This window comes from Camelus dromedarius, chromosome 1 (assembly GCF_036321535.1).
Source record: "Camelus dromedarius isolate mCamDro1 chromosome 1, mCamDro1.pat, whole genome shotgun sequence".
NCBI lineage: Eukaryota > Metazoa > Chordata > Mammalia > Artiodactyla > Camelidae > Camelus > Camelus dromedarius.
This window is the reverse complement of record NC_087436.1, coordinates 76,420,757-76,428,694: the sequence shown is the minus strand read 5'-3', so window position 1 is coordinate 76,428,694 and position 7,938 is coordinate 76,420,757. Positions and strand designations below refer to the sequence as shown.

Genomic DNA, 7,938 nt, shown 5'->3' with positions numbered 1-7,938 from the left:
AAACCTGAAGTTACCAGGTGTGAATTAGGTTAAAGCTCTCCCTTTACAAGCTTACTAACACTGACAATTATTTTCTTCCCTTCTATCGCTGAAGAAAAGATGTTTCTTGGCTGTTGGTGGTGGGGCGGTTCGGGTGAGGCTGGATGCGGCAGGTCCAGACTGACATTTACCGCCAGTCAGTATTGTCTCCTGTGACATGTTCTCCAATCAAACCAAAGTCCACCACAGTTTGCAGCTACTTGGAAGTCTGGCTCCCAGTGTGGTTACATTACTTATTGGTAGATGAACTTTATCTCATATACAGCTTCATAATTGACTCTTACCGGATCTGATGAAATGGAAATCTACAGAATCTAAAGATCTAAGGATTATCTCAAATTCACTGCACTAACGGACACACCAGAAATGGACATGCGTTTCTGATCAAAGCTGTTTGCTCTGGGAGTTCTGCTGACTTTCATGGAAGATTTGAAATTAGTGACTGTTGGTGAACAACAGTTGTGTGCTGGCCCCAGGATACTAATTAGACCTGCTGCCTGACTCTCAGAACATAAGGCCCAGCACCTGCAGAAACCTGCTCACGTCCTCCAGACATGGGGACAACATGTCTTCACCCAAGAATGCCACAGCAGAGTCTGGAAAAGGTCAGAAGGGAGAGGACTCTGACATGAAAAACCTGGATCCATCTGTGCTTTCATCAGATCAGGAAGATTTGCCTTCATCAAGTCAGGACATGACACCTAGATCAGTGAGCTCTGAGATTTTGGAAAGTGAAGTTAACTTAGAGAAGGTAAAAGTCTTTCTTCAGGATTTCCAACAAAATGATGATTTTGAGGATTTGAGGATACAGAAAATGACAGTAACCCCAGCTTGTCAATGACCAGCAGCTCCTTCCAAAAAGACAGGTCCAGCAGTGAGGAGGAGTTCACAGGGCCTTCCCCGACTGACTCCCCTACGTCTCAGGGATGGAAATTGTTTCCGAAATGGAGCTAGCTCAGTTGGCTCTGGTTAGACCATTAACATTCAGTATTCATGAGAATTCAACCATGAAGGATTATTTTTAAATGCTTGAGAGAAAAGTATCAGAATTTGAAATCATCCAGGAATTTATGGCTTTGGGATCTAAGAATCTGCCTGCTGTGTTCAACTCTGGGAATGAACTACATGACAGAGACAAAAACAGATATCAAGATACTCTTTCATATGTTTCAACACGTGTTCTTCCTGGAGAAAACAAGGACTACATCAATGCTAGTTATATTAAAATAGTCCATTCTGGAGAAGAGTATAACTATATCGCTACCCAAGGACCACTGCCAGGCACCACAGATGATTTTTGGCAAATGGTTGTGGAAAATAACTCTAATGTTATTGTCATCATAACCAGAGAGGTAGAAGATGGAGTTATGAAATGCCACCATTACTGGCCCATTTCTATGAAAAAGCCTTTGGAATTGAAAAGCTGTCATGTCTTCCTGGAGAACTACCAGATACTTCAGAGTTTTGTTGTTTGAATATTTCAAGTTGTCAGAAGTCCACAGGAACTAGTCACTTTGTAAAACACTTGCAGTTCACCATTTGGCCAGACCACGGCATTCCTGCCTCAGCAGAAGGTTTCATAAAGTATGTTCGTTATGTGAGGAAGAGCCACCTTACAGGAACCCATCCTTGTTCACTGTAGTGCTTGTGTGGGCCGGACAGGGGTGTTCCTCTGTATGGATGTTGTGTTCTGTGCCATTGAAAAGAACTTCCCAATTCCTTGGGACTTCCTACATAGATGATCGTTCTATGTGCAAGTAAGGGCAGACTTATCTCTTCCTTTCCAATAGTTTGCCTCTCATTTCTTTTTCTGGTCTTATTGTACTACCTGGAACTTCAAGTGTTGTGTCGAATATAAATGGTGAGAGAAGACATTCTTGCCATCACTGATATTAGGGGAAAGCAAATTAAAATCATTTGTTCTGTGAAAGACCCTACAAAGTGGATGAAAAGACAAGCTACAGACTTGGAGAGACTGTAAGCCACATATCCAGCAAATATATTACATTTAGAATATATAAAGAACCCTCAAAACTCAAGAATAAAAAAGAAAAAACAAAAATTAAAAAAAATTCAGTCAGAAAATTGGTAAAAGATTTGACATTTCAACAGGATGTTCTGATGACAAATAAACACATGAAAAGATGCTCAGCTTCATTAGCTTTTAGCAACATGAAATTAAAACTATGATGAAATATCACTGGACATCTATAAGAAAAAACTAATATAAAAAATAATGACAACACCAAATTCTGGTGAAGATTTGAAAAACCTAGATTACTTATACATTGCTTGTGGAAATGTAAAATGGTAGACCCAGTCTGGAGGACAGCTTTAAAATTTGTTTTAAAAAAAAGCAAAAGCAAAACTAAACTAAACTTGCCATGGAACCCTAGCAATAGCACTCTTGGGTATTTATTCCAGAGAAATGAAAACCTATGTTCACACAAAAACCTGTACATAAATGTTCATAGCTGATCTATTTAGAATAGCCAAAAATTGGGGAAAACTTAGATGTCCTTCAAAAAGTTGATGGTTAAAAAAATTGGTCCACATCCATACTGTGGAATACTATTTAGCAATAAAAAGGAAAGAACTATTGATACAGTTTCAAAGAATCTCAAAGCAATTAGGCTAAATGAAAAAAAGTTAATCTCAAAAAGTTAGATATTACATGATTCCATTGTATAACCCTCTTGGAATAACAAAACTATAGACATGGAGAATAGATTACTGGTTGCCAAGAGTTGGGGGTTGGGGTGGGTGGGTAGGTCTAATGGACAGCAGGTGGAAGTCTTGTAGTGGGACAGTGATGTATCTTGTTTGTGGTTGCAGTTACCTGAATCTTCACATGTGACAACATTGTATAGAACTACACACACTCACACATACATGCACATACTCACAAATGATTGCAGTGCAAAACTGGCAAAATCTGAGTAATCTCTGATTGTATCAATGTCAGTTTCCTGGTTTTGATATATTATATTCTAGTTATATAGGATGGTATAATTGGGGGAAACTGGGTGAAGGATCCACAGAATCTCTCTGCACAATTTTTTTTTTTGCAATTTACTATGTATCCATAATTATTTCAATTTAAAAATGTTTAAAGGCTTAAATAAATTTTAAATTATAGAAATGACAAGTTATAAAAATAAAATAATGCTTACATTTTAAAAAGAAAGAAAGAAAAGATGTTCCTTTACTGTTTATTGCTAACCCTTCTCCTTTTCTGAGCTGTGAGTCACATCCTATATACTCTCTCAAGTAATGTGCTCTATCAGTTATCCCCTCCTCTTCTCTCTTTCTTCTCCGTCTCTTCCCAGTGGTTCCTTCCCCTCATCTTGTAGACCTGCTCAGTTCTCTCCCATCCTTAGAAAGCCTTTCCTTTTTCCAGGCTCCCAACTTTCCCCTTCCTTTCTCAGTTAGGATTCTTAAGGTAGTTGTCTACAGAAAACTCCACTTGCTTATTTGACATCTGTTTCTCAACCACTGGGAACCAGTTTCTGCTCCTACTATTCCACTGAAACTCTTCTAAACACTTTCCTGGAAAAGGTCATCAACTGTGGTAAACAGACTTGTAAGATGCCCCACCCCCAATGATCCCCACTTTCTGGTATTTATGCCCTTGTGTATTCATGCCCTTCTGGTATTCATGCCCTTCCTCTAAGAATGACATTCTTCTACCCAACAGAATGCTGCAAAGGTGATAGGATGTCACTTTTATAATTAGGTTTCAAAAGACTGTGCCTTCTGTCTTGCTAGCAAACTCTCTCTATTGCTTTTCTGGCTTCCATGATTTGATGAAATAAGCAGCAAAGTTAAAGAGGCCCATGTGGCAAGGAACTGAGAGTGGCTTCTGGCTAACAGTCAAAAAGGAACTGAGATCCTCATTCCAACAACCCATGAGAAACTAAATCCTGCCAACAACCATGTGAGCTTAGAAGTGAAATCTTCCCCAGTTGAGCTTTCATATGAAACCCAGTTCTGGCTGACAGTTTGACAGCAACCTTGCAAGACCCCACAAAGAAGATCCAGATAAGCAAAGTTCATATTCCTGAGTCACAAAAACTGTGAGAAAATAATTGGGTTGTTTTAAGCTGATTTTTCATTGTCAATTCTTTATGCTTCTCTTTCTGCATCTCCAAATATCCTGAACTTTCTCCACTAAAGTCCCTTCTGTATACACAATCAATTGAGCTGAGGTTTAATTAAGAGTTTGTCTTCTGCTCTCTTCTTCTCTTACTCTATGTCTTCTGTACTTAGGATCTCAAACTCCTACTATTTGAACTAACATTTTCATTTTTAATACAAAACTGATGTATCTAATTGCCTACTAGACATCTCAGCTACACACTCAACATGTGCAAAATGTTATGCATTATTGTCACCTGAAAGCCTCTCTTCTTTAAGAACCATTACTGACTAGTCATCAAAAACTTGGCAGTTCTCTCTTAGATGCAAACTTTGTCTGTCATTCTTATTGCCTCTGTCCTAATTATGGTCCACATAACCTCTTGCCTGAATTTTTTCAATACATCCTGACCAAATTTCTGCTTCCATAATTAGCCTCCTAATGTTATTCTACCAGAGAATGAATTATCTAAAAGACAAATCTGATCGTGTTACAGCACTGCCTAAAATTATTCAATGACTCCTAGCACCTACAGGTAAAAAAATAGTTTTCTGAAAAGAAAGATCCTCCTTGTATACTCTCCAGTTTTGTTTCTTCTAATTATCTTCTTCCGTCTACTCCTGTCCCCATGCCCTTGACACCATCAAATTATTTATGGTTGCCTGAACACAGTTTGTCATTTCAGGACCAAAAGTTCTCTCCACTCTAAGTTCCATTCCCCCCATACCCAAATGAAAAGCTCCTTAACCATCCATCTCTGCTATCATTTCTATTCAGTTTAGTTCAGGTAAGTAAATGTGTACAGATCAATTTCCTTAGGCCAAGCATGGAACTTTGTCTTAGAAGAATTAGTCATCTAATAGAGTATTATAAAATCAAAAATTCCATGGCAGCACCATGCCCAGAATTCTGTGAGAAGGGCCATTAGCCCAGATAAAGGATTCAAGGAAGATGTTCTGGAAGAGGTTTGTCAAAAGTAAGACATGAATGAGTGAGATGATTTACATAGTACAACAAGTTTAATTTTTAAATCTTTTCTCCATACGTGTCTTTCTGGTCTATCTTCCAAAGATTAGTTGAGCATTCATTATATACTACATCCTCCTCCTTTAACATGCTTCCATTGTTATATTTTGTACTGTTGAGTGGTCTCCTTTTGTATGAATTAGTCTATTCTTTATCTGATGGTGAGCTTTTGAAAACTGGGACTAAATCTGAGTTATCCCTCTAGCTCCAGTGACCAGCATGATGTTGGTCATTTTATAGGTGCTCAATTGCTTGTTCTTTTATTTAAAGTCAGGTTTATTGAGATATAATTTATATATAGTAAAATGAAATTTACATACAGTAAAATGCATGCAATTTAACTGTTCAATTCAATGAGTTTAATAGTTGCTTCTTGATTAAACTAATTTTGTATGCTTTCGTTGTCTGTAATTTTATAGATAATATTCTATGCATCAAAGAGTAAGCCCCAATCATTCATATAGTTGCTTATGCATTGTACGGGTTCAATAAATAATTTTTAAATAAATAAACAAGCCCACAAAATGTTTCCATGCTATCACTTAAAAAAAAAAAAGAGAGAGAGAGAGAGAAATAAAACTTTTTCTAAATCTGAAGTAGAAATTGCATCATTGTTACAGTATACTGGAAACTTATCTTAAATACTCAAAAATAGTTTTCCTATGTCCCAGAAGGTAGACTGGTCAAAAATATTTTAAAATTAAAACTAAACTTGTCATTTTAATTTTATGTAGTAATTCTTAAGCTGCTTCAGAATCAAAATATCACTTACTATTTGCTAACCACAATTTCAGAAATTATTCACAAGTAGATAATTACCTAGGCCAAAAATCACCTACAAAAATTTGGGCTGAGATTTTGCCAACCAGTATGCCAATTAATTATCCTACAAGTTCTGGTTGGCCCTGGATCAAGTAAGCCTCATTGATATGCAAGGCCACTCCTATCAGAGAAAAGACAGAAAATAAAACAGTAAGACACTTAGATCAAGAAAAGCTGGTAGAAGAAAAGCTATTTAACATCTCTTAGATTCTTACAAATTTCTAAAGCGTCGAGTCCCACCTGAATAGTCAGAATTGGCACACAGACTTATCTTGCAGATGGACCAGGCTAACATCATCTGAAAGGAAGGCAGAGACCATAGCTGCCACACAGGTGTTTGGTACCGGGTTTGCCCTCAAACAGAAGGTAGTCTTGGGTGATGGTAGTGGAAGGGAAAAAACGAACTAGTGACATAAATCATAATTCTTCAAAAGGATATGTGTGTCAATTTCCCATTCAAGATAAATGAACACTGGGAACTGTTACGCTCTGAGGTTGATGACTCTTTGATTTGCAACTCATTTTTGTTGTAATGGAAGTTCTGAGAAAAAATGATACGGCATTTTGCTTTTATGTAATGTGTATCTGGGGCATGGGGGAAGACTGAAGTGGTTCATTTTGTCTGTTTCTCCTGCTATATCATCAAGTTCTCTAATTCTTAGATAGCAGTATGTTGACTTGTACTATTCATGTTTTAAGATTCGTTTTTACCAGAACCTTAACATCTAAGTGTTCCCTTGGTATTGTGAAAAGCATTTCATTTTAACACAATCACTGGAAACCAGAAATAATTTAATAATTCTGGCTTTCACATCCAAGTTACTCTAGGATAAAAACTAGAGAGGATATTTAAATGGGTACAATTATATAGAAAACTTTTATACCCTATCCATTATAATTAGATAGAAATCAATAGAAGGGAGGTTTATTTATACATGCTACAATTTATTTTTAATAAGAAACAAGAATAAATAATTTTCTTTTATCAGCAAGTTATTCTAAAAATGTAGCTTTTGGAAATGTTACAGACTCCTCTACTAGACTGAAAGCTTCTCAGAAGAAGAAAATTGCATCTCCAGTAATTTCACAGTGGTTGTCACATAATGGATGCTAAAAATGTGAAAGAATAAATGTTGTATAAGTGAATATTAGAACAAAAAGCAGTCTGTGCTTATATTGTACAGAGAAAGTGAAATTGGTAATGTACTGTGTAAATCAAAGATAAAGTTCAATATATTTTCTAATAATTATACTTTATCATCTGAAGATGTCCTTTACTTTATATTTTGCTTAACTAAATGTCCTGTACAGGTGATTTTCTCATCACACACACACACACAGAGTATGTGCCCCCAAGTTATATTCAAGTCACCTCTTTCTTACAAGACAGAAATCTGTTTGCAATTTCAGGAAAAAAATACATTTCTTAGATTCCACAAATTACATCAAGGTTTCAAAGTTTGGGGAGCCAGATTTAATTAAGATGCCAGCTCAAATTTCCATGGAATCCTTTATATCTTTTTCTTCTGTTTGAAGGAAACTTCTCCCAAACATACGACCTAGGAATAGGAATTCCACTCTGAGATGGTGACTGAAATCTATATCCATTCCACATCTTGCTCCAGGGATATCTGCCTTTTTACTTTTTATATTAATTTTTAGAATACACAAAACTGTGCAGAATACACAAAATATTATATACTCTAAAGGAGGCATAAAGTAAAATCTTATATGAAAATTTATAAAAATATATCCATAATACACAATGACATATGAATTAGTCACTGTCATATAAAGACAGAATTATCAGGCAATTAGAGAAGGAAGAACATTCAGGACTAATTCTTTCACACAACTTAAAAGAACAAGAGCCAAAATCAAGCCACCTGTTATTAGGAGTTTGGGATTAACAG

The 7,938-nt window shown here is 36.4% G+C and overlaps 1 pseudogene; it reads left to right on the top strand.

Annotated features, from left to right (window-relative positions):
- Positions 1-604: 604 nt before the first annotated feature.
- Positions 605-1,781, top strand: LOC105092155 (tyrosine-protein phosphatase non-receptor type 20-like; annotated as a pseudogene).
- Positions 1,782-7,938: the final 6,157 nt, after the last annotated feature.